General features: G+C 37.6%; 1 long non-coding RNA gene across 1 annotated transcript in view; it reads right to left on the bottom strand.

The window, feature by feature from the left end:
- The window catches only part of LOC135278906 (uncharacterized), a 149,854-nt gene extending 131,190 nt beyond the window's left edge, over positions 1-18,664 (bottom strand). The window contains exons 1-2 of the long non-coding RNA XR_010346290.1: positions 18,560-18,664; positions 12,051-12,288 (exon numbers count right to left, since the gene is read on the bottom strand). This is a non-coding gene — a long non-coding RNA (uncharacterized LOC135278906). The remainder of the gene's footprint in view (positions 1-12,050; positions 12,289-18,559) is intronic.
- Positions 18,665-26,657: the final 7,993 nt, after the last annotated feature.

Raw genomic sequence — 26,657 nt, forward strand, 5'->3', positions numbered from 1 at the left:
GGCAATCCAGCATGGCTTTCCATAGGTTTGGATTGCAAAGTTGAAGTTCTTGCTGTTTTTATGACAGTAATATTTCTCAATAATTAGCCAGACAGTCCATGAAATCACTGAAAAAGTGTAATTTTTGTATGAAATCCTATTATTTTAAAATTCCTGATTATCTAGGAAAGAGCTGCTGCTATTGGCTACAAAAATGTATGGCTCACTGCAGAGGCCTGCACTGTTACAGGCAGTAAACTGAAAAAATTTATACACAAACCTGCAAACAGAAAGAACAGATACAGAACAGATACTATTGTTTCAAGAAACAGTAGAAACATCTCAGTAAATAACTCTATCACTTTCATTTGACACCTGCTTATTTTGGGATCTGGTAGTGCACATATCTTCCTGTGTGTGGTGGCCAAACCTCTTTCTCCCCTTCAGGACACTATTTCAAGCAGGCAGTTTAATTACTGCCTGCATTGACCAGTTTTCTGCAGGGTAGATAGACTCTGCAGTTGGTTTAGGAATACTGAGCCTTTGGCAAAGAGCAAGCATAAAATTATCTTTGGAATCTTGCCCCTGGAAAGTGTTTCTAGATACCTGAAGCAGACAACTGACAGCTTTATCAAAACTTGGGAATTTGCCATGATGTAAGTATTGGAATTACTGAGGCTGTCCCTAAAATGCATGGCATTTCTGATGGGTAGATAAAAAATGGGAGCAGAAAAATTAAGCCAGGCACTCATTTCTTTTGAAGGTATGTTCTTCAATAAATGTCAATCTATTAAAGTTGTCAAGTGTGTTAGAGGACACCTTTCAGGAAGTTACTAAGATATGTTTTACATCCACTGATGGCTTTCTTCTCTTGTTAAGTTCTTCAACACTGAAAGGAAATATTTTTGCATTCATTGCTTGCTAGAATTGCAGAAAGAGTGATTTTCTAAAATTTAACCAAGAACTCACTCATGACAGAACCTGTACCCTCAGCTCCCCCCTGAGCAGTGTGGAAGTAACTTGGAAGGCCTGCACTGGGAAGTGTCAGCAGCTCGGTGACTTACCCAGGGCCAGCTCCACCAAGTTACCACATGGGTGGAGGTCACAGCTGTAAAATCCTACACACAGTCATGCTGACAGGGCTCATTGCCTCCCATGAGCACCAAGCACAGCAAACACTCAGCATCTGCACTGTGCATGCATGTTCACCAAAGACAACATCAGGGCTCTAAGCACATCCAGTTCCATTACTTGATTTCTACAGGGTCTTCTTCAGAACTGTCATTAACATATCAAAGCCACCTGGAGTCAATTAGTTATGTAAATTATATTTCAAAAATATACTAATAACAAAGCCACATCCGGCTTGAATAATGTTACAGGACAAAAAGTTATCTCCTACTTTGGTCCTTCATCTCCCTTCACTAAACAGTTTTATAATTAAGGAATTAATCAAGCTTCTCTGAAAGAATTCATTACCTGCTGCATTAAGATGCATGTGCATCCTGTTATTTTTTCTAGGTATAATTTTTCTTTCCCTAAACCAGCTATCATAGTAGGCACACCTGTAATGTTTTTGTGTTAAGATCACCACACCCTCATTTTAAATACTTAACCTGAAAAGGGAATTTAGACATTCAGTGTGCTGTAAAATATTCATAAAGTACTGATTTTTCTTGTTTACATGACAGCCCATTAATTATTTTTTTTAATTTGCTATCAGTTACCAAAAAAAACCAAACCAACCAGCTTTGGTAACATGACTGATGCCAACAGCATTTCAGGAAAAAGAAACCTGAGCTTTGCATTTTATTAGATATTCTCTAATGCCACAAATGTCCTGTCTAAAATTTACCTGCATTTATAGAAAGTGACAACTACACAAATGCTGGAGTGTTTCAGCAACCCAGAATCCTTGTGTTACAGATGCTCCCTCACTCCTCCTCTGCTTTGTTTCCCACGGCTGCAGGGTGCCCGTGCTGAGCCCACTCACACAAGGAGACAAGGGCAGCAGTCTTTGGCAAGGTGAGCACAGAGATGCCCTGATAGAGACAAACAAGACACTTACCAAGCTAATTTTGGTGTTACTTCTAAGCTCCAGATGTCACTGCCCTTACAAAATCACACGTTGAGTTTAAATAATGTTCAGCATCACCTTAGAAGCTAACAGGAATTAGATTCAGTTCTCAATAGAAAGGTTTAATACCATCTCAAATACTGCTTTTGCTGCTTCCTTTGCATTTTGCATCCAAAATGCACAGTGTCAAACCCTTCAGGCAAAGCTTTTTCATTAAATGACTATACATTGAAAAGAATAAATGCAATGCTGCTGTATCTTTTTTTGTAGACAGCATGCCAAATTTAATCAGTTTGCTTCCCATGCCTGCCTGATTTGATAAGGAATGATAGCTACTGAAGGTAGCTGATAGCAAGTGGCACAGATGATAGTATCCAAGCTACACTTTCTTTAAAAATCAACCAAACAAAACCTTATCAGAAATATTATCTGTCATGAAATCCTTCTATATTAAAAAAATCAAAACTATGATCAATCAACAGCTAGCAAATATATTTTATTAGAATCACTAATGTTTAATTCACCATTTGTAATGAGAAATAAAGATATTCACAGTTGACAAGAAAAGAGCCTCAGAAAAAAATACCAAAAAACATTCTTCTGCCTCAAGACTTACAGTGACACAAACCAGAAGCTGAGTAAATTTTGGAAAATCGATTATTGGTGTGAGTATAGTCCACAGTATTTTAAGTGGTTTGACTAATTGCCATTTATTTCCACTAGAATAGCCTCCAGGACCAAATACCATGCCAACAAAAGTTTAAGGAGAGGTACATATTGACTTAAATTAGTTTTACATCAAGAGTATAACTAAGATTGTTAAAAGAAGCACTTTCAGAACTTGTCTTTCTCAACTGAAATTGAGAATATCTTTGCCAAGAGAAGTTTCAGATTTGGTTCTCACAAATACACCCCACAAAATTCTATTAATTTGCAAATTTCAGATTAGAAGTTACCTTTTACTTGATCAAACAAAAAAAAAAAAATCACAAAAAACAACCCCAACACTTCTACAAACTAGTTTAAGTTTTTCTGTTCTTTAGTGATATATACCATGTATTTGAAATCTTTATTTCTGAATAGTTCTTTCTTTGCTTCCATCCTTGTCTACTCAGACAGAGGTGTAAGGACCTTCCTCAGTCCCAAAGGAAAAGCTCCTGTCCCTGCCCTTGTCTTCATTTTGATTCCAAAGAGGTGCAGCCATGTGGAGATGTGCTCCAGGAGGTTTTACAACATGAACTTCGAGGTAGGGAGTTTTTTGTAAATGTCATGTACAACTTGCACCACTAGCTTGTGTTGGCAGATGACAACAAAGTCAGTGCATTAAAAGCTTACTAGAAATTCACATTTAGCACTCAGAACTACTTAGGAAAGTCACTGATTTACAGCCTTGTAGCGATGCAGAAACACTTCTGCTGGTCCAGCCCAATGCAAATGACTGAGCTGGTCTTTATTTAGTACACGCTGGAGCCCAGCTGCCAAAAATGATATACAGTTCCAGCCAGATGATGATTTACTGCTCCTGTGCAGCTGCTGTGAGCATCAGGTACAGAAACGTAGCACGCAAAAAAAAGTAAAATCAGAAAGGTGCCATTGCTCTAGTCCTAGCAAAAAAAAAAAATCTATTACTGCTTTTTTCAGAAGACTGCTGCCATTAAAGTAATTAAACACTGACAATTTTGTTCACTCCCTATTTAAGATGACTGAAGGTAGATTATATTACAACCTCCTCTATCTCTAACTCCCTGTGCAGTATAACTCCCATTCAAAAATAAATCTTGAAAACATAATTGATTATCCAGGACAATTCTAGCTTTCATTTTCAGTTAGGAGCTGAGGTAGCGGACTGGGCAATGCTGATGAATGCTAAACAGCCTGTGACTGATTTCACACAAATACTCTGCCAACCCTATAACAACACAATGAAGCATATTGAAAGTGGAAAGTACAAAAGCTATTGTAAATTATAAGAAGACTACACACTGGAAGAATCAACAAATTAATTTCTAACACCATCAAAAGCTAATTTCCTTTAAATTTTTATTGTTTTGACAACAGCATTACTCTAACATGCAAAAAAATCCAAACCTATTTAATCAGGTTGCAGATATACTTTCCTAGTAGGTAATTCTCTTATGTACAGGTAAGCCTTCTTAAAATTTCATTATCAGCTGTGAAATATTTCCACAACATGGTGTGACTCGCACTTACATATACATATCAAATATTTAACTCTTTCAAGATAATCCTCACTATTGTAAATTTAAGCTTGCAATCCATTTAGGAGTCTGTGTGGGAAAGCTTGAAGTTGTGAGTTGCCCAGACTACCTGATCAGAAACAAGCTACTTGTAATAACTTTCGGATAATTCAATGAAGTGGGTTCTACTGATCTGGTAATGAAGTGCTGAAATACCTGGTGGGATAAATGCAGCTAACACACTATTAACAATTCACTTTTTCTGTTTAATGCTAAATTTCCTTATTTTCATTTTTTTCCTTCCCCTGAGTGGAAGAATAGGATGAGATATTCTACAAAAATAATAATTCCAAGCAACTTCATTTGAGTGAATATGCAAATGACCTTGTCAAAATATTTTGACAGGTTGAAAATCTAACCATTATTTTTTTTTCCTCCAGCTACACAAAGGAATAGCTAAGCCAACAATAAAAAATACATATCTGTTTCAGTAGTGTTTCATGAATAAAAATCAAAAACCTAGGAGTCCCCCAAAGTATTTGAGTTTCTTCCAGTTAGCATTCTCCAATGGAAAACATTTCTCTCTACTTTGAAAAGCTCTTCAAGGATTGTCAGAAATATGAAGAACCAGTAAGCTCATTGAGATGGAAGACCTATATGGAAATGTATTCCCTGATAGACAGGAGCAAAGAGCTCCCTATTTTCTTGGTGCTACCAGACTGAAAGCCAATCTGAGGCAAATTTCATAATGGGGAAAAACAAGAAGGTGGTAGAAGTTCACTAGCTACAGCCAAAGGTGGAAAAGTGAAAGTAATAATAAGAACACAAGTAAATATTGCATTTGTATTAAAGTATTATTTTAAGACAGCATTGGTGTATAGAAAAGTAGAGCTGTACAAAATTGAATATTAATATTGCAAAAAAGAACAAGTCCATTACAATGAACAGAATATGTATGCTATTTTTTTCCTTTTCCTGAAATGACCTGTGTTCAGATAAAGCTCCATGAACCCAAAACTGAGCCAACAAGATATTGAAGACTACCATGAAGGGAGATGTGAGACCACCAAGCTCTCCTCCAATGACTACTGAAACCAAAGGGAGATTGCTGACCTCTAAATGTAGATAAGGACTCAAGAACTACTTCAAACCAGCATATTAAGTATATTCTATGTCCCCTAGCTTTTGCTTTATGTTTGGCTTAAAAGCACACAAGTTTACAAGGGGGTAGTTTATTCACAGTATTGTCAGCATAATCAGCTCTCTCCATTATTGTAACATTTTTCCTGCCATTGATGATGGCTCTGTAGGAAAAAGTCCCCCATTAAAAAAAAATACAGTGATGATTGCATGGATATGACAGGCTGAGATGCAAAAATCTGTTTTCCCTCTCTGGGGCTTTGTACAGTCTGTGTTGAATGAACTGCCTATTTTCAAAAGAGCAAGAAAAAATGAACCAAGATTAAGACCACTGGATGTCTGAAGTGACTGATTAAACTCAACTGAAAATATTGTGTGCTTGTACACCCTGTGTGTATGAAATTAGCTTTAAGAGAAAAATGCCATCCTTCCCCACCTCTACCAAAATGATTCTGTACTGAGCTAAGTCTGATAGATTTTACTCTGAGACATCAAGTACTTCCTTAAAGACAGTGGAAATAAAGCTCTTATTCTGTGACAGGGAAGGTTAAATTGAAGCACTTTTTTTTTTCATATTTGACATTTACAAATAGCAGAAGTCATGCAGTAATGAAATAATAATGAAATTATAAATAGGTTACTCTTCATTTAAATTGCAAAGATGTGCTTTTCTGCCTGCCTCAGAGGTCACACGTGTTGGTGTGCAATGACCTACTGAAAACAACTCCTTAGCAAAAATGGAAAGTTCAGCAGGTAGTTTACTGTCCAGTGAAATCTTCACGTACAGACTATGTAATTTTACAGTAACAGGTATAACCTCAGCTTTACAGTGCCCTTTATGCTGCTATCCCAACCTGCTTGACTACTGTTAATTAATTCATCTTCCTGACCCCTAAGGGATGAAACAACTTGCCAAAATTAAAAGACAGATGGCACAATGAGCAATAAACTAAAAAATATTGTTTGAAATTACTGAAACCTCAAACCTAGCTCTTTAAGGAATGGGGAGAACATTCATACGCAGAAGAGAAGAAAAACCATTTCAAAAATGTATTTAATATTTAGCTCCTCTTGCTGTTTATTTCTGTATATGCTAAAAGACATTTCCTCAGAGCTGGGCCTGCTGAATTGCTTTCTGAAATTTCAGAAGTGGCAGAGAATTATCTACCACAGTGGTTGTTCTTCTCAAGTATGTGAGACACATTCTCACACATCATTTAATATTCCATACACAGAACGTGGGATGGATTTTCTATTTTTGGCTGAGTAACAGCTGAGAAGAAGAAAAAAAAAAAAAAGTACTGTCTTGGATTACAGAGAAATTGTCCTATAGCAGAGAAGCACCTCATGAGATTTTGGATATTCAATTTTGATTTAATCAGTTCTGACACAAACTCAGCAAAATTCCATACATTGCAATTCTAAATAATTGACCTGTGGGCAGATAAGGGCATTTATGTAAATGTCTAACATTGCTGTAGATGCTCAAATTAAAGACTTATTTTGAAAGCCTGTTTTTCCCTGCTTCTAGTAATATCCTAATGGAGTACTGAAAGTAAATTTGGACTTCACTGTGAAAAATAAGACCACTGAAGTATTGTGATTTTCTTAATTTAAAAACTATAAAAAACCTTCTATAATATCATAGTCATGTTTTCACTTCAAAAAGAGTTGCAAATTAGAATTAATATTAAATAAACAATAAATTTTTGTCAGAAAAATAATTTTCTTGGTTTAGGATAAGAAAAAACAGTTAATTTTTTTTTTACAGGAACAGGAAATATGATGAATGGTAAAAATTCTGGGACAACATACTTCATATAGCGCCTCAATTTTAAAATAATGGCTTTGTCTTTTGTGTGTCCATTTCTGTAACTTGTCCATGCCATCAGACACTGATACCAAGTAACTTCCAAAATTATTTCTTTATCTCCCTACTCTAACTGGGGTATGAGGGTATGTTTTCAAGCTGCCATATAGTAGAAGAAGAGAAAGTGAGCAGTGGTGAGAGTTCACAAATTTCAGAGTGCAACCAGCCCTGGGCACAGCTCCTCCTCAATCACAGCACTCTCTGCTGCACCTCCCTACATGTGGAACAGGGGTAGCAAAGGCTCCTTCTCCCAGATGGAAAGTCTATTTTATCTATTTAGACTATGTGCTGAGGAGTAGTAGAGGAGCAGTTTGCTCTTGAACTAAATAATTTATTGCATTGCAACTTTTTTTTTTACGGTATTTTGTACTTGACCTTTGACTCTCATTTCAATACACAAACTCTACCTGCAAGTACCACCCTTCTTGTGAGGAAGTTTGGCTGGCCCATCCACCTGGTGGCACTCATGCATCTTTGTAATCTTTAGTTAATTAAAACCTCTTTTTTAAACAAATAATTATAACAGCACTGCCACTAAAATCAAGAATTTTTCTAACATTGCTGGAATCCTTACTTTTACTACTAACATAATGGAAGGTACCTCTACCTTATTCCCTGGGAGCAAAAAGCATCCTCAAAGCTGAAATAAGCGTATTTTCCATAAGAAGGTATCTATGAAACACTCTTTCCATCTATAGCTCTGCTCCATAAATTCTTACTGTACTCTAGTTCCCTTAACCCTACATCGATATTGCTACTGCACTGAAAAATCAATCTCCTATTTTTATCCTGTTTGGTGTGTATGCCCAATATTTTAATCTACCATGTTGCATTTACAAGATGCTTAAACTGTGCCACTTGAGTAGACCAACAGCTTCTAAATAAATTAAGAGGTTTCAATTTAAATGTACAAGTTTTCCTCTCCAATAAACAAACAAGCATCACAGTGCTTTGCCTCTTGCCTTGGGATACATTATCACTACAGATGTGACCTTCAAAACTGCTTCACAATAAGTTGCACAATGAGAGCATACAAATGGTCAGGAAGGTTTGATTTATTGGCTAAACTTTATTGTCCTATTTTGAACATAATCAGATATTGTTTTCCTGCTACTCCATTTCAGTTCTACAAGTTCACCGAACCCAGTCACAGAATTTCTTTTCAACTTCCTCCACACATTGCTACAGTCTTCAGAACTTCCAAGATTTCTGAAGGTGACTCTGGCATAGTTTCTGTCATCATAGATGAAAGTTGACACATTTTAGTCCTTTCATATTTCAGTGTCATATTTCCTCCCTACCCAAATATTCCTGCAGACTTGCTCGTTACATGCCCATGCAGTAAATGTCAGAACTGTAGAGTGCAGCCCCGAGGACTGAATGACCCAAATATGTGGACACTCACTGTGGCAGCCAAGGTCAGTGGCTAACTCAAAATCATTATTATACATGTGCAAAACACTCAAAGCAGGATAAAACCTGACACATGGACTGGTAGAGAGCTGGGTCCTGCTCAGTGCAAACAGAGCAGAGGTACAGTGGAGCCACACAGCCATGGCAACTGCCTGTGCTCTGCTCATCAAACATCTCAAACTTCCTGAGGTAGCTGAGAGCAGAAATGTATAAAATAAACACAGTTTTCCCTTCACTAAGGCTGAGGTGAACCTCTTGTGTATTGTGTTTCAGTGAAGAACTTGTACTATTTCTGAAACCTCTCCAACCAAGTTTCCCTATTTTACACTGAACATTCTATCTTCCATTGAACATTTCAAGTTACAGACTACACAGAGATTTTAGCTCAACCTCCTTCAAATTACACATCTTGTGTAGGTTGGAGATGGGGCTGGAAAGAAGGAATTCAGCAAATACTCTGACAGAGCGTGGCCCTTGGGTAATTAGAGCATAGCCCTACCTCAGATCAGCTCCTGCCCTGGCAGGCTCACTGTCAGGAGCATTGCTGGGCTCCCTCACTCAAGAAGAAACTTTTCAGTGACTCATCATTTCCCACTGTCTATGAAAAATATGCACATTATCCGAGTATACACGAGCTTAGCTGGCTGACAGAGAGAAAGATGATAAAAAGATTTTTTTCTTCTAATGGAAAATTTTATGCTGCAGAGGGCTGCAGGTTTCTTTATCCTTTCTTTCTTGCCTTCTCTCTTTCTCCCTTTTTCCTTGAGCAACAAAATGACAATCCCTTTGGCCTCACAAATCTGCCATTGCACACACTTTATTGATTTAAATTATGGGTGGATAAAGTTGATATGTACAAAGTGAATGTGCCTAGTCCACAGCAGAGATCTCACCAGGGAAACAAGTACTTTAAGAGTTTGCATTTAGATGATCTTCTTAATAAGAAGAAAAACAAAAGGGTGGAGCCATAATTAATAAGGACAAATAGATGCCAAATAGATGCTTTTTCACACATTTTTCCTCTTGCAACATCTCCTCCTGGCTAATTCACATTCAGGCTGTAGAGATGCACTGTCATGCACTGCAGCATTTGTAAAGTACACCTTGCATTTATAAGCTTATTAAGCGTCACAATGGTATTCACTGTATTATTTTTATTGTTATTATTTATCTCCAAGTCTCCTCTTTTGTCAGCCACTTGGAATACTTGAAATCTATTCTGGACTCAGATACAATATTAGCCCAGATCTGTGACTCCTTTTTCCATTCACACCTGTGCTAAACTATCCAGTTCAGGGTTCTTAATCCTTTTCATGAAGCATAAACAAACAAAGAAGACTTATTTAGTCCTGGCATGAGAAATAGCTTGTTTTCTTTAAATAAAAATCCAACACTGCTCACTGAAATGAAATATTTCAAGCTTTGACTATACTAAACAAGAGTATTGATTTTTCTAGTTTTTTCTATTGTGAGAGCTCTTGTAAGTGATAGAGACCATTACATCATTCTGGTTTAGTAATCAGGATCTTTTGTGGAACCTTTCCAAGCTGCTGGCTGTTTTTGTAAACAGTTTGCTTTTAAAAGCACTCAGAATTCTTTCATCTATTTACACCTCCAGTGGCAATTTCATTCAATAGCTGAATACAGGTATTGCACATCTGGTATCCATAATCTGGATGTTGTTATCCATCTGGTACTTGCCCTTTTTTGTCACTGCATGGAACTCAATAAGAGGCTGAAAATCTGCAGGCAAGACTATGCTAGTAGAGTGTGGGTTACACTCCTTATTCCACAAGAAAACAAGCCTCAGGAGGGACCGTGCATTATATATTCATTACTGAAAGATTTTTTTTAACTGTGCAAAGACTTTGGAGAGGTAAAAGAGATTTCTATCTATCTGCAGGCTTAACCTTTACCTTTTAATATAAAAAATGCAGTATTTTAGTTAGAAAGGTCTCATGTAAAGATACAGGCTGTCCTAATTCAGGCCAAAAATTTATTTTTCATCAGCCTCATTTGTCAAGTCTGTTGATAAGGCAAGCAAAAATTCAGAGTATGGAAAAAATTGACTTATTCTGTAAACAGAAATATACTCACTATAATATAGTAATGGGCTGGGCAGGGTTGGGGAAGGAGCACAACATTTTTCAGAACCTGCTATAAGTGAATACAATTTGACTTTGGAAAACTGGGCTGACTGATACGGCTGCAGAGTGCTGCTTTCTTATTTCTACTTCCCAGTGAATTTATATGATACTTTTGGAAAAGGATGATTAATCCTGCACAGGTTTCTGTTTGTTCATTTGTAAAGCAAATAAAATTGTGTTCTACAGCTCACGTCTATTACTTTCAGTGCATATGGAGGAAAATGAAAGGCTGTGACTGTTCCTTTCTACTCCACACAGAGTTAAAGATATTGCAGTGATATTCAGAAAATGTCTGAGGGCTGTGTTTTATCTAAGCATTTGAATGTGATGTTGCAATCAGTATGGGAAAACTAAATGCTACTTTCCCCAAAACTTTAAACAATAGCAATTCAAGCATAACTTTGTTAGGAGCCAGGAATTATTCCATGCAAAATCAATCTTCCATCTAATCAAAATGTTATCTATAAAGCAAGAAGGATAATCTGAAACTAATTAAATTCCATGTGAAAACAATTGCATTTTAATATGTATTCCCCTTAGGATATTGTCACTTTTTACCACCCTGTTACAATCATAAACCAGAGAAATGCATTTGTACTGCTAACCTCATCCACCTCAAGCCAGGCCCAAAGGATAATTCAAGTACAATGCACATCCACACAGAACAGAGCTATCCAAACAACTTGGGCAGCTTGATCACCATCTGGCCCAATCTGGCTTTAACAGAGATTAATTCTAGGTCATCCAACTCCTTTACTGTTTTCTTTTGATACGTTTCCAGTATCAGTAGAGGTCCAGTATGAAAAACTGCACTTCAAATTATGGAATTTGAAAGAATGAGCCTTTTACAACAGAAAAAAAAATAAAATTGTTCTCCCACAGAAAATACAGCATAAAAGTTTCTGAGATCTAACAAATTCAAACGATGTGACAGACATATACCTCCCATTGTGCCTTCTGTCATGGCTGGCTGTACCCACAGGCAGAGGAAATCTGACAAACCTCAGGTCCAGAGAAGGGAATACTTTTTTGAATGCAAGACTCATCTGAAGGACAGATGAGATCTAAATAAAAACAATTCTCTGAAGGATTGTTTCTAAAAATGGGATGGTGGAAACAGACCTGCAAAGAGAGATTTCATATTTGCAAGCTGCAAAGGGAACCAGACGATCCCAATGGCAAAAATGGGGCAGCAGCACCACTGCAGAGGGACTCTGCACACTTACCAGGGATGTGCCATCCACAAGGGAGTCATCTCAGCTGCTTCTCAGAGATTTTTCACTTCCCTGTCAAGCATTGAAAGTGAGCAGGACTGACACTGTAGCAAAACTGACACCACCACTGCCAGTGTCTGGCTCTCTACTCCACTGCTCTCCTAGACATGATTCCAATTGCTGTCCAAGAAGCACAAAAGCAGAAATATCTGCCACTGAGCAATGAGTGCACACCCAGTCCAGAAATAACCTGAACAAAAAAGTGAGGTGGTCATGAGTTTTTCAAAATATCTTTTCCAGAAATCTCCTTCTTGAGTTCCCTACAATTCCCATCCCAGCAGAATTGCCCACTATCCTACAATTTTATTTTCCTGCTTCCCAGAAAGCGCTGGGTAGGAGAAAAAGGCACTACAGTTGGAAGGTACTGTGCAATTCTACAGTGCAGAGGAAAGTAGGTGCACATTCAGGGCATTCAGTGATTGAAACAGATGCCTAACTTCCAAGACACACCAACAACTGCATCAGTTGTCCTCTCACTTTCATACAAAACCCTTAAGATTCACTTGGAAAATAGATTTTGCTGCAGAAAAGGTACTTGTGTGCCTATTCAGGTAAAGAGTGATGGAGCCTAGTGATCAAATAGCACAAAAAGTGCAAAAGTTTCCATGATTTTGATATTAATAATTTTGTCATTAATCTGGAAAAAGAGAAGTAATCATTAATAATAATAAAATAAAGTGTTCTTAGAAAATTAAAACCTACCTTTCACCTAAGCAATTACTGTCTTGCCTACAAAAGTCTTCAGACTTTTGTGGGCTAAGACTGCCTGGTGCAAACCACAATGATCCTTTGAATTTAAACTTTTGTATGCTTAATGAGCTGTCAGGTATTACATCAAAGCTGGTCAGTATTTTCATTGAAGTATTTCCCTCTCATTGTGCACTTCAAGGTTTAAAATCAATATTTAGCAATACAACAAAAATATTTCAGCTATTTAACTCAGCAAGAAAAATAGAAGTATAATCTCCTAGTATAAACAAACAAGAATTAATCACATTTTTTCTACTGCAGTAGTATAGTAAAGCAGTATATCCTAAAACCAGTTCAAATAAAAATAAATTTTCCTTGTTTTCCAAGTAACTTCTATAAATTTACTTTGTTCAATTTGTTCTGAGATTCCTATTAGTATCAGATACAACATGCCTGTATGAAAACAAAATTGGTTTGTTCTTTCTGGTACTTATTTGTATAAAGCAGATCTCTTCCTCCTGCTGGTTTGCAATTCTGAAGGCAATGATTTCTTACCATGAGTTAATGAACAAAACATTGTTAGGAAAAATTGCAAGACATAATAGAAAAGTGGTTTGAACACCTTGAAGACAGAAGTCTTCCAACAAGATACATGACAGGTCTCTCTCCAGGAATGGAAATTCCTTCCCAATGCCCAACTTCCTACCAACAAATGGGGCTTTGACAGGCCCTTCAAAGACTCTAATCTCCATCTCCCTCCTGACAACAGATGGCAATATTTTCCTCTCTTTAGAAAACACTGCTAACAATACTGGTTTAAGGCAGAATTCAGATTTCACAGCCTTCTACTGTCTGACTGTGCACACAGCAAACATCAGTAAATAAGGCCTCATAGATTAAACATGAGGTACCAGTCCATGGAACAGAAGCTTTGTCCATGTCGATGATAACTTTTGCCATCCACTCCTTAGTAAAATCTTCCTGGCAATTTCTACTGGTTGTAAATGACAGTCTGAGCTCAATCTATAGTACAACTATAGATTTTTAGTTGGGTATGGAACTTGGAAGTAATTTTCAGTGATCACACAAATATTTCATCTTAACTTTTCCTTCAATGCTATTCACAGAAGTAAGCTGAAATTCCCTAAGGCTTGGAAGCAAGAAAGAGATAAATATTTGCTTCAGGATTTGCATAAACAATACCATGAAAAGGATAGCAAAATGGCAAGCAATTTGGGAAACACAAACTGGAAGGGGTTGCTGTGCTCCTGAAGGAACAACAAAGTAGTCAGTGAATAAACCTGGAGACAGTCCTAGATACTTCATAATCACAGGAGAAGCTCACAGTTACCCAGGGTCACAGCTAAAAAAACACGTTTAAGTCTAGGTTTTCTTCAAGGTATCCTATTTGGTCATTCTCACCACTGACAAATTACATCGGCCAAGAAATTGTGAAAGTTTAAGAAATGGAGTTGTGGTTCATAATATTATGCAAGCCCCAATACTCAGCCTAATTAATTCACTGTCCTGGATAGTGCAAAGAAATATTTAAATACAGTGAATAATATTTAGTGTCCCTGATTTTTCATTTGAAAAATATATCTTTCTTCATTTTTTAACAGTGGAATGAATGAAAGTAAATGTAAATGCTATAAGGTATTAAAATTGTGTCCCTATATTATTCTGTGTAATTTAGTAATCAGAGTAAAGCACCACTTGATAAAATGTAACATGAAACAGACATAACCTGTCAAAATTCATTAGACTTTAAAAAGTCTATCTTAAAGTGAAGATGAGGAAGAAAACTCAGGGCAGAAGAGAGAAGGTTATTGAATCTTCAGGATAAATTATTCCCCATTCACTGGGCTGTGTTGGAAGATGGGTTTCTTTCTGATATGGGTGCTCAAGGTGCATGAAAGTGGCTTCTGTTTTTGGATTTCAAACCATCAAATTACAGGCTGAGGTCAACATTTCCTTTCATCTACCTGATCTTCATTTAGATGAGCTTCTAGTCTTATTTTTTTTTAAAAACCAGTAAATATGTCAATGTATCATAATTAAAGGGCTTCTCTGATATTTGTGCTATTAGTTTGCTTCATCTAAAACAATTGGTAACCGTTGAAATACACGCATCCAGGACAAAATTCATTTGGCAGAACTTACTCATTTCAGAGTCTGTCTATTACTATTCTCTTTTAAATGGTAATTTTATCCAAAGCAATATCAGGTTCATCACTGGACTTCAAAGATTACTTTAAATTTGGCATTTTTTTTGTAGGCAGAACTCCAATAATAGAAGCAATGTGTCCAGACTCTGCATCAGCAGAAGGCAAGAGGCTTTGCTGAAAAGTCTGGACTGCGACTACTATTCAGATGTTTTAAAAGCTTATTATCTTTCTAAAAATTAAAATAATTTATCATTTCCTTACAATTTAACCATAGTAGCTGCAGAGGAAAGATTCCAGGGTTTTTTAATTACCTTCAGTATCTAAATAGCTAGTTTTCAGCTTCTATTAATCTTTTTGATTAAAGCAGGTCTGCTGCTGAACAAAACTGTAGGCATACCCATTGATTGCAAGATGAGTTAGTGCAAGATGGTTTTACAGCAAGCCTGTATCATCACAAATTCCTTGTAAAATGCTTTGGTTTTGCTCATGCTTACATTTCCTTCAGCAGCCTTTATGGAAAATTTACAGTCTTATGACTCCATAGATTTAACTCAGTCATGTAACAAGGTACTTCACAAGACACCCATATCTGCATATCCCTGTTCATTAATCTCTGTTATTCTAAAGCTCAGCAGTGCAATTTACACACTAGAAATAGCAGCAAAGAGAACTTGAAGTCTGTTGGTATTTTTCTGGTGACATCCATGCAGTTTTGTGTTTTATTTCATCAAGTCTCATGGGACACACAGTCAGGCTGAGGCAATATTTCAGCTCAATGTCTTCAAAAGCAATGGACTTGAGAAAAGGTTTGCTTAAAACACTGCAAAGGCAGTAAGAAAAGAGACAGGAAAGAATTGAATCAAGAACTTCACATTGTTATTAACTACATCCTCAGCAATTTCAAAGTATACAACTTCATTCTGCATGTCCTAGATGATTTCAGAAATTACCTTCAATGTAATTTTTTAGGGCCAAATTATTGGGTACAACTTCAGGGTCTAAATTGTTGTCAGAGCCCAAAACCATCTGCCTGCTTTCCTCTGCTATCGGAAAGGTTTCTGTACAATCAGATGCAGTGGAACCATCTCCATTAAACTGCTATTCATTAAAAGCTATTAAGGAACTTTTTGATGTGAATGAGAATCCACTACCAATAAAGCATTTTTGCTGTTGACAATGGAAAGTATTCTTTAGAGAGATGGTCAGATTCTCTACATGTCGTGAGAAAATAGCTGTCTTTTCTTATTTGAAAGCAGACATAAGAATCAAATTAGCTCAGGTTACCACGTTATACTTAGCAGACTTCTATATTAGGCAGCAAACAAGATAAATCTAGATTTGATTAAGACAAGGATGTAAATGGCAGACATTTATGTATGTATCAAAGATTTACAAGCTGTTGCTAGAAAAAAATTCAATTCCCTTACTCTTCTTTCAAATTCCACCAAATACCCAGTTTTATTGGTATCTGAAATATGTGTTTTTATTAAAACAGGTCTGCTGCTGAATAAAACTATAAACATGTCCATTGATTGCAAAATGAGTTAGGACTAGGCAGGTATTGCTGCTTATCCCTTTTTTTATGCTCATGTTATTAATGATGCCATTTGACAGGTTTAATTGACTCTGTAGAGAGGGCAAGATCGTAACTTGAAAATATAAATGTTTATGGCATTTTTTCAAAGCACAAAGAAAACCTAATCATGTCTAAATGAGATTTAAAGCAGCCTACTATTTCCCAAAAACTACTTTTTCTTTGATCATTTAGCACACAGTCTTGAAGCATCAACTGTAGACAGTGATGCTGCTTCACAAAATGTGTTTTCCATGCAGAAATGGATGCATCAAACCCATCAAAATTTATTTAAATATTCTTTTATCTATCCCAAAACCTGAAGGCCACAGAACATAATACAAACTTTTGTGACAGGATCCCAAACACACGCAATCCTACCAGGAACACAATAAAAAGTCAAATGGGAACCTTTTCCCACATTGAAAACCACTGTTATATATGAAAAAAATATCTCCCCTCAGCATGAGTGTGAAAATAAGGCATTTTCATATACTGCAGAGCAAAAGATCTGCTCTGGGCTTAAACCAGCAAACATTTAATTTCTAAAATGGAATCTTTGTGCTACCGTTATCACCTATCTGAAAGAAGGATGCCTTTGGTTTTCCACATATTAAAAATTCCCATTGCAGTTGTTTTGCTGTAAACAAACAAGAAAAGCATGTGGTGAATGTTGATTCAGCATGTCCTATGAGCACTGCCCATGGAGGCTGGGAGAAAATCAAATCCCCTCAATGGAAAAGCACAACTGATCCAATTCATCAACCTGAGGGATGGCAGCTTAACACAAAGACGTGCAATCAAAGACTTTGCAGCACCAGACACCACCTCCTCTACACAAGTTTAATCAAGAAAGATACCACCCTGAATTCAACCACAAATCCTCTATGGAGGTTGGACTAAAACAAAAACCTTTTGAACTATATGCTCCTGTGAAAGGCTCCTGTTTCAGCAGTGGACATTACCCTGCAAAAATATTTTTTTTAACCAGAATATTTTCAGAACAGTTGCAGTTTAGGTAGCTTGATAGCCTAGATGAGAAACAAAACAGTTTCTTGCATCAAGTGCCACTTTTCATGATACATAACTCCCTTCAATATACAGGCTAAAGGAATAGAAAGTGCAACTTTCAGGGTCTCATACCACTTGAACCATGAGAGATAGAGTTTGGCAGAGTTTTGTAGCAGCCAAGCTACCCTCAGTTTAGGGAGGAAAGAGCAATACTGAAGAGAGATCCTTCTGCTTTCAGGATCAGTAAGAGTACAAAAGATAGTCACTGCTCCTCAAAATTGCTGGTTCAGTAAGTCCCACTTCTCAATAATTTTACCACTACATTTATGAGCCATATGACAGTATTTTAAATTAATTTTAGAACAACCCATAAATGATATATGGGTGATGGGGTAGCCCTACCTTGTCTCAGATGATTAATTGCTATACTTATTTTGCTACAAGAAGCAACGTTATTACACTGAAATAATAAACAAGGTCAAGCCCATATCCATTCTATATTGAAAACCATGCACATGATCATCACAGATGGATACTCTCCCAAACTGTAAAACTAAGTAATCACTTACAATTTCATGTTTTGTTATATAGGTCCTTCTTCTCATCTCTCTTTTAAAATAAGCAGACAAGTAGATGGCAAACTGAACAACTGATTTAAAATTCATTGCCACACGAAAGGTATCAGACAAAGAAATAGTTGAAAAGTTCACACTTGCTTGAAGGAAAGATTTTTTAGGATAGTTGTTATTCAAATGTAACCATCCTTTGTCACATGCTATGTCAAACATACTCTGAAGGGAAAAAACCACCATCTCTTATATTCTTCTTTACAGCTTAGCCATCCTGACTCTGACTACAGCAAGCTCCTGCTGTTGGCTTCCCTGACAGACTGTGGCTGCTGGCTATTCCTGCTGGAACAGGACTGCAGGTATTTCCCTGCTGCCTCTGAACACAGGCTTTTCCACAGGCTTGGCTGTGGCTGCAATAGCAGGCTTCAACTCCATCAGACCCAGACTGACCTCACAGACCTCCTGCAGCAGCAACTCTCTTCCTTGTTTTGCTCTTCTTTGTGTCTCTCTGGATTGTTCCTTGCTCCTCTACCTCCTCAAAGTCCTCTCCCTCCAGGCCATCCCTGACCAGTCAACCCACCCCTTTTATCACATTTACCTTTATTTGTCACAGCTGTGACCCAGTAAGGGCAAGGCTCTTCTTCTTCTTTGTTAATTAGTAGAGCTGTGACTTATCAGGGGTGAGGTCACTTGTAATCCTTCTACACCTACACCTATCCACCATGAAAAATTCAGAAAGAACTTCTCAAAAAAATTTCAATTAGACTTTGCCTGAGTAACATCAAAGGAGTCATAATCATAATATGATTTGTAACAGAAGAACAAACAAACATGGATTTTAAATTTTATGTGTGCATCTGAATCAAGCAGCTGCTTGTATAACTTTTTAAATTAGTATAAATACAATCCCATGTGTGGGCAGATGCTGATTTAACTTGGAATCAGTAAACCAATGTGTTTAGTCAAAACTCTCAGAAACACGATTTCAATTAGTGTATCCTTCAGCCTTTTCAAAACACCTGTTTTAAAAGCATTTCAGTGCAGGGCTATGCACACAGCTATAGCTATATTCTCCTCCCAAACTACTGCATTTCATGTCCATAAAGTTGGTAACAAAAAGAACACATTCCACCTATCACTTCTAAAATAAGAATTTAAGTAGTACCTTACTAAGGAAAACAATTGAACCAGAAACTCACATTGAAAAATATGACCAAAGCCAAACCCCTAGCATACAGCACAGCTGAATCCAAATTTCACCAGTCCATCATCCTTAGAAATACTGTAAAGGAGCAGAATGAAATTTGCCAGTCAATAAACATTTTTCAGTATTTGAATAAATATGGAAACCTCATTATCAGAATCTAAATAACAAGGGTAAAATAGCATTAATATAATAAAATTACATCAGTTTCTTATATGCACCTGTGAGAGGAAGTTGATAAAGGGACTTTTCCCCTTATTTTTCACCATTAATGTTACAGCATAATACAAAAAACTTAATTTCAAAATACTTCATCTGACATCTAGGAATGAGAAAAAAGCAATCCTTTCCTCTTTTTACTGGGAAAGTTCTCTGACAACTGAAAGTTCAGTTCCTTTACATCAGAAAGATCTCTGAGAATGAGTTCAGGGATTTAAATTTAATAGTTACCCTCCAACCAGTATGTCTTTCACTGAATAAGACCACACCAGAAACCAAGATACCTGACCACTTCTTTCTTCAGAACACATCCAGCCACAAGTAAGTACAGCTACAGTTAAAAGAAAAATAACCAACCAAAGCCAACAGAGCTATGTAAGACAAAGAAACAGTTGAAAAGTTTGCCCTCATTTGAGGAAAAAGCTTTTTGAGATAGTTGTTATTCAAATAAAGGCACCTTTTGTCAATTCCAACATATTTTGAAAGAAAAAAAATGCTAGACTGTATTCATGAAGTTTCATCTATTGCAAAAACTTCATACCTGAACAGTCAAGTGTAAAAGTTTCTGGCTTGAACTGCCAGTAACCAAAGACCTGAACAATTAAAAGATTTTCACACAGACCTCAGAATTTCATCTGAGCACAAACCTTTGGAAAAGAACAAATTTCACTCTGCTGGGGTTGTGAGTAAAAGAGCAGCATCTACCTAAGGAGCAGCTGAAATTTCTCTTCATGCTACAACATGACAGCATGCTGCTTCTTACAGATCTCATTATAAAATACTAGGAAATTTATTGTTCTCTTTAAAGCCTCCACAGCTAAGCCATCATCTGGTATATGCTACCAACTGGTGCCATCAGCATGAGGCTGGGAAAGCCTGCTGGCTTGTTTGAACTCTGTTGTGGCCCTTCTGGTTTCTTTTGGGTGGCTTTCAAAAGCTCCCATCTCCTTTAGTGCTCAGCATTGCAGATACAAGTAAAATCCTTTTGCTTGTATCCAGCACAGGCAGCAGCTGAGGGAGCCCCACCAGGTGAGGAGAACTGGATGATGAACCAGTGAAACACAGGGGTTTGTACAACTATTTCATATTTGCACATGGAATGTTTTAAGTTGGCTTATAAAGAATTTTGGAATCTATTCCGAAGTTCTGCTCCCGATCCAAAGGATGCAAAGATCCACATCCTGCTCATTTCTGCTGATGCACTGTGGTACACTCAGGGGCAAGGCAGGGCAAGAGATACTCTATGTCTGTCTGCTTCCTCCTCATCCTTCTGAATCTGCCCACTGTGCCTCTCAAGAGGCACATAAACAAACAAACCAGCAGGCTGATGCCCTCAGAAGCTGTTAAATAAAATGTGTCTCCAATGTTTTGATGTATTTTTCACTCTAAGCATAGAGCTGTTTCAACAAAACCCCAAATCATCTGAATCTTTTTGTTCCCAAAAGTAGAGGTCAAAATCATGAGTAAGCAGAAATGATAACAGATGTTGACATTTTAGCATTTGGCTGTGGCAAACTCTATATAAATAGGAACTACAGAAGACTTGACTGGCTGTGGTGGCCCAGACAGCATGAGGAGCCAGAGCTCCTGAAGCCAAATCCCTTGAGAGGAAGGGTCTGTCCCTCCAACAAACTGAGAAAAGGCTGCAGATTGAGTTTCTGGAGATACAGCCCCAGGCCTGCACGTTCTGGGCCTGTATTAACAGTCTCATCATACTGTGGATGTCACTGAATTTAATTAAAAAGGGTATCAGAAGTCCAGTCTATTTTTTATATTTTAAGAGCTCAGGCAATAGTGTCAAAACCCCAGAGAAGCCAAATTAGACATAAAACCCTCTTAGGTCAATGAAATCACCCAAAAGTAAATCTTGCACTTAGACTAGATTTTAATGGATATGTTAATTCATTCAATCTGCAGCTCAGCCAACTTACATTAAACATCATTTTCACAAGTAACAGGTTTTTCCCCATTAAAGAAATCATATGCACCCCCATTTAAAATAAAACTGATATGACAGGCCTTTATAGAATTAATTAATGTCACATCTTGAGAGAAAGGTGAATGAGGGAGCATTTTAAGCCAGGAATTAAAAAAAAATTAGTTTGTTTCACATAATCAGAGATGTTCTATGGATCATATAACACATACATGCAAATAGCAATTCCTAATAAGCACAGAAAAAAAGCAAATGTCATAGCCATAATTGGACAGAAACCTACTTTTGGAAAATAAATTTAAGATCATTTGGGCAACAAACATACTTTTATTGCACTTCTATAGCCATTTATCTAGATTGTGAGATATTTCAAGAGGCCTTGTGGTTCTCAAAAATGTTAGAAAAACATTCCTACTGGAATTATTTATTGTCAACTCACTCAGATCATGGGCTGCACGAAGCCTGTCTTTTAAACTTGATATCTTTGTTAGTGCAGGCACATTCTGAGACCTACTCCCTGACAAGGCACTGCAAGGTACTGATACTCATATGGCCAAATTTTTGGGTTGGATTAGAAAACCCACTGTGCAGACAGAGCACTGAACTGGGCTCTTTGAAGGAGCATTTATTGCAGCAGTGTCTGCAAGAGTGAAAGCTCTTCAGCCACACTTGCTTTGGTCCTGGTAAAGCCACCCCTGTTGAGACACGCTCCATACACAGCAGCTTGGCAGCTCTACCAGCGCTGTTGTCATGGCCATGGTGCCCTCAGGGTCTGTGCCTCAAGGAAGGCAAAGTCTAGGGGCAGAGGCTGAATTTCCATCAGGCTGACAGACATCTTGCAGGGGAAGAAACACCTCCTGGGAACAAAAAGCTTTCTGAAACAGAATCAATCATCTTCTAAGCTGAACGTGAGCAGTAAGACATGGGGACTGAACTGACCACTTCAGACACCTGAAAGAAAAGCCAGCTGATATCTGGGGCAACATAAACAGTGTTAGGAATTCTGATGCTTTCATTGATTTTTGGCCCAAGCTCAAGGCACAAAATACAGCATCCTTCTACAGTCTGGAACTGTTTTTAAGTGAGATTCCTGTATAGATATCTTTGTTCTCCCTCTTTTACCCAACAGTGCAGAGCCATGAGAATGGAGACTTGGAGCCCAAGCTGTAGTGCAGGCTGGGATGTGTGCAGCCCTGGCTGGACCTAGTAAATTCTTTAGGGGAAGCATCCAAATTGGAGGCTTTAAGACCAATTAGTAGTTGAACATGCCTCCTGAGGGGGCAAGTTTTGGATCTATGAAATAATAGATTTTCTGTTATAATTTCACCAGGATGTTCTCTTTCTCTATTAAAACCAAAGCACAGATATTGTATATATTCTGAAACTTCTGTGGTTAAAAAAAAAAAAAAATCCTGAAACTTCATCTTGTGGGCTGTCTTTCAGTATAAGTTTATACTGGAATGAACTCCTCACAATTCCAACGTTACAAACCCTGTTTGCTGAAGACCATGCATCAGGGTTTTTTCTCCTCATAAAGAAACAAAAATTAACTTCAGATCACGAGAACAAAGTAGCCAGAGCTTCCCCATACATTTATTTCTAGAATACAGTACACAGTACTAACTTTTTTAAATGTACCAGAAATGAGACCTAAGAAACAGCAGAAAATTGGTACATTTGTCTTTACAGACATAAAAACTGTACTATGATTAATCCAAACTGCTTATAGTTTTTTTTTTTTTTAGCTGTTTTCTTTCACACAGAAATATTGTGAGGCTACACCTAATCATACCTAAACAGTATGTTACTGTTTGTTTGGGGCTGTTGGAGAGAGAATTATGCTTGTTTTTCCAAAGGCACTGGAGAACTTCCATATTCAACTCATCTCTTATATTCTGCTTTTGTAGGTCTGTGGAGGCATCACCAGAGGGAAATAATAATGGAAATTAGAAATGAAGCAGACTGCTAAAAACAAAATTAAAGACCTCCGAGAAATTACAGTCTTCAAATTTGATTTTTTTTAAAACTGACAGCCTGCTGAAACTCAGAGAAAGATAAACACATTATGTTCAACTTCTGGGTATCTGCCTTACAGTGACAAGAAAATATCTTTACTTCAAGAAAATGCACTTTAGAAAAGGGGAATAAGAAATGGAATGTAAGGATGACTGGAAATGAAACAATTTCAAAGGCTTTGACATCAAACAGTTTATTATCATCTGCTTTATAATTGCATCTGCTAGATTTCTAATCTATCAGAAATAGAGAGATTCTGAGCTTCTCATGGGGACAGTCAGGTCTTAATGAGAAATGCAGATGTGAAAGTTAAGCTCTTGCTTATCAGGAAAGAGTGAAGGAGTGGGGGAAGGAGAGGGTGATCAAGATTGAAAAGAATTCTCCTACAAAGAGTTCTCATTCCAAGTGCAAAAAAATCTCCCACAAACTTCTGTTGTGAATCAGTTCATTAAAAATGGAGATCTGGTTTAAACAGCTTTCAGTCTCATTTTAAGAAAAACTGAATGAAAAAACCACAAAGACAAAAACTGGTTAGTGACAAGAAGCCTTGGCACACTTCTGCATTTAACACTGTCAAAACTATTTTAACCAGGACAGTAAAAACATGTAGCTTTACAGCAGTATCTGAAAGGAATTAATGAGGTATTTTGCATATTAATTTTCCAAGAATATGCAGAAGCATGGCAAGAAGAAAAATATGTGTTTGTGCGTTTTAACAAGGAATAACCTGGGCTAAGAAAATGAGACTCAATAGTTCAAAAGCCGCTGAGAAGGCACATGGATACACTGTGGAAAATCACGTTGCTTGGGAGAAAATGTTTCCACAGAGGGGTTATCAGGAACTGGCTGGAACAAGACAGGAGAAAAATCTTTGTAGGGGAAAGTGGCACCAAAAGCAAATACAAGCAAAGAATTTGGCATTTACGCCCATGGACAGATGCAGTGACTTGTTTCTGCAATGGAGATGGAACACATACAGGGCCTGGATATTGCAAGTCAGAGGTGAGGGGTGATATGCACAATGTGGCCTAAAGAGCCAACACAAGGCAGGGGTTCTGCACAGCCAAAAGGGAAATAATGCGAATGAGAGTCTGGTGGTGAGCAAGAAGGGTCCTGGGTGACTGTTCTGAACAAACACTGGCTGTACGTGGGCAGGTGGAGACAGCACACGCAGCTGTGGCTCTGCCAGCAGCCCAGGCAGGGACAGCAGGTGACCTCGTGCTCTGGGACAGCTCTGCCAGACGTGGTATGTGTACGGAGAAGTGGTTACATCTGCCTGAATGAAGCTTTGTAACTAGTTCTTCTCCTTAGAGGTTTCAATGAAATCAAGACACAGGAACTGACTCCACTATCTCCAGATAAATGGCAATGGAAATGCTGGACAAGCGTAGAAACAAAAGATGAATTTTGGATATTTGCATGGGCCACAAGGTTTAATTGAGCAGCATCCTCATTACAATGATGGTGGCAATAAAAAAAATACCAGAGATTTTTCAGGAGAATGATAAGGGAGGGAAAGTCAGGGACACAGGAGAGATTTTGAGATGAATTAGATGAAGGTCACTGGGGTATTGGTGAGGATAAGATCAGACACTGTGCAGGCAAGAAACTTCTACATCCAGTGCCAAGAGATAAAAGGCAGAGTTGTGAGGGGAAGGGAAGGCAAGCCAAGGGCTGGGGTAAAGTCAGATCATTTATAGTCAGTTTTCTCAGAAAGAGCACATGAAAAGGGAGAAATGGAAAATGGATGTGATTAGAATTGAAAGGCTGTGAGAAGGAATTGTCTAATCTGCTTGAAAGAAAAGTGAGCTGTAAGACAAAGACAGAGGGCTGCATTTGTTTTCCACAATAAAGGCTAGTGGGTTTGATCTGGTAAATCAGCCTTTGTTTCAATTCTCTGGTGGTAGTGTTTAATCTCAAGTAATTATCATTGCTGTGCAGTATTCTCTGCATCTCCCCTAACGAAAACAATATAACACTGAATAGGAGGACATTTTAAGGAATTAATCAATTCAAATATTCATAATTTAGACAGGAGGTCTTAGTTTCTGGTTTTCTTTGAGACAAATCCCCACGACTTTTGTTTTTTCCTTGCTGTATTTTATTTAACCTTGAACAAGCTATTTTATCTATATTAAACATAATTTAAGTTTACTATGAATCATACCGACATGTCACAATATTATGGAGTTAATGCAGAACCAATATCTTCTATAGCTCCTGACCAGTTCAATAGAAACACATAGACAATTCTTTAAAAAAAAATGAGAGTTTTTTTAAAATATAAAAATGAAGCAAGGAAGAGATTAAAATGTAGTATAATACTCAACTCATGATGCCAAGAAATTTTTAAGCAATTAAGAATAACAACTAAGATAAACTGAAATGATTAGCTTAAGAAAGATTCATTCTCTCTAGCAAATATCCTAGGGTTTCTTCCTGCCTTTTTTAATGTACAGCTTTTCCAGATCCTAAGTTAGTACACTTGAAACTTTTTTAATTTACATTTATTTATCTACCTGCAGAGATGGAATTGTACAGAAAAAAAAAAATCACCCATGTCAGAAAGTCCTTAACCCCTAAAATAAAGCCACGTCAAGTTATTCTGGAAAACCCTTATTGCCCTAGACCTCTGGTGCCCTCTCCTCTCACACTGGCACAGAAGTGCCAGCTCAGCCAGGACAGTGGCACTCAGTATTGCAGGTGGTGCCACAGGCAGGGACTCCCTCCAGCAGCCCTCACAAGGCGGAGCTGTCCCCTGGCAGCCCCAGGAGGGCTGGGAGCCAGCCAGCCCTGAGCCCCTGGGGCTGCCCTGCCTGGGCAGGGACACAGGGAACGACAGCACGGGGCAGAGGGACAGCAAGGGACACTTCATTGTGCTGCCAAAGAAGGAAACTTGAAATATAAAGTAGCTTACATAAGGACTCCTGTAGCAAGAATATACCCACAGGTATGGAGCTCTTTCAATTATTTTTAGCTGTTCCATTTCCAAGCATACACCAAACTGTTTTTGTCTAAAGAAAATGCATCACGTTGACCAGCTGATTGAACAAGATTATTTTAGGAGTATGCTTATCCTGCTAGAGAAAAATTGTGTTCCAATGCATATAACATTTTGATTTCATGCACATTACCACAAGTTTGTTCTTCAAGCAGTTCTTCAACAATTTATT

This window comes from Passer domesticus, chromosome 11 (genome assembly GCF_036417665.1).
Source record: "Passer domesticus isolate bPasDom1 chromosome 11, bPasDom1.hap1, whole genome shotgun sequence".
Taxonomy (NCBI): domain Eukaryota; kingdom Metazoa; phylum Chordata; class Aves; order Passeriformes; family Passeridae; genus Passer; species Passer domesticus.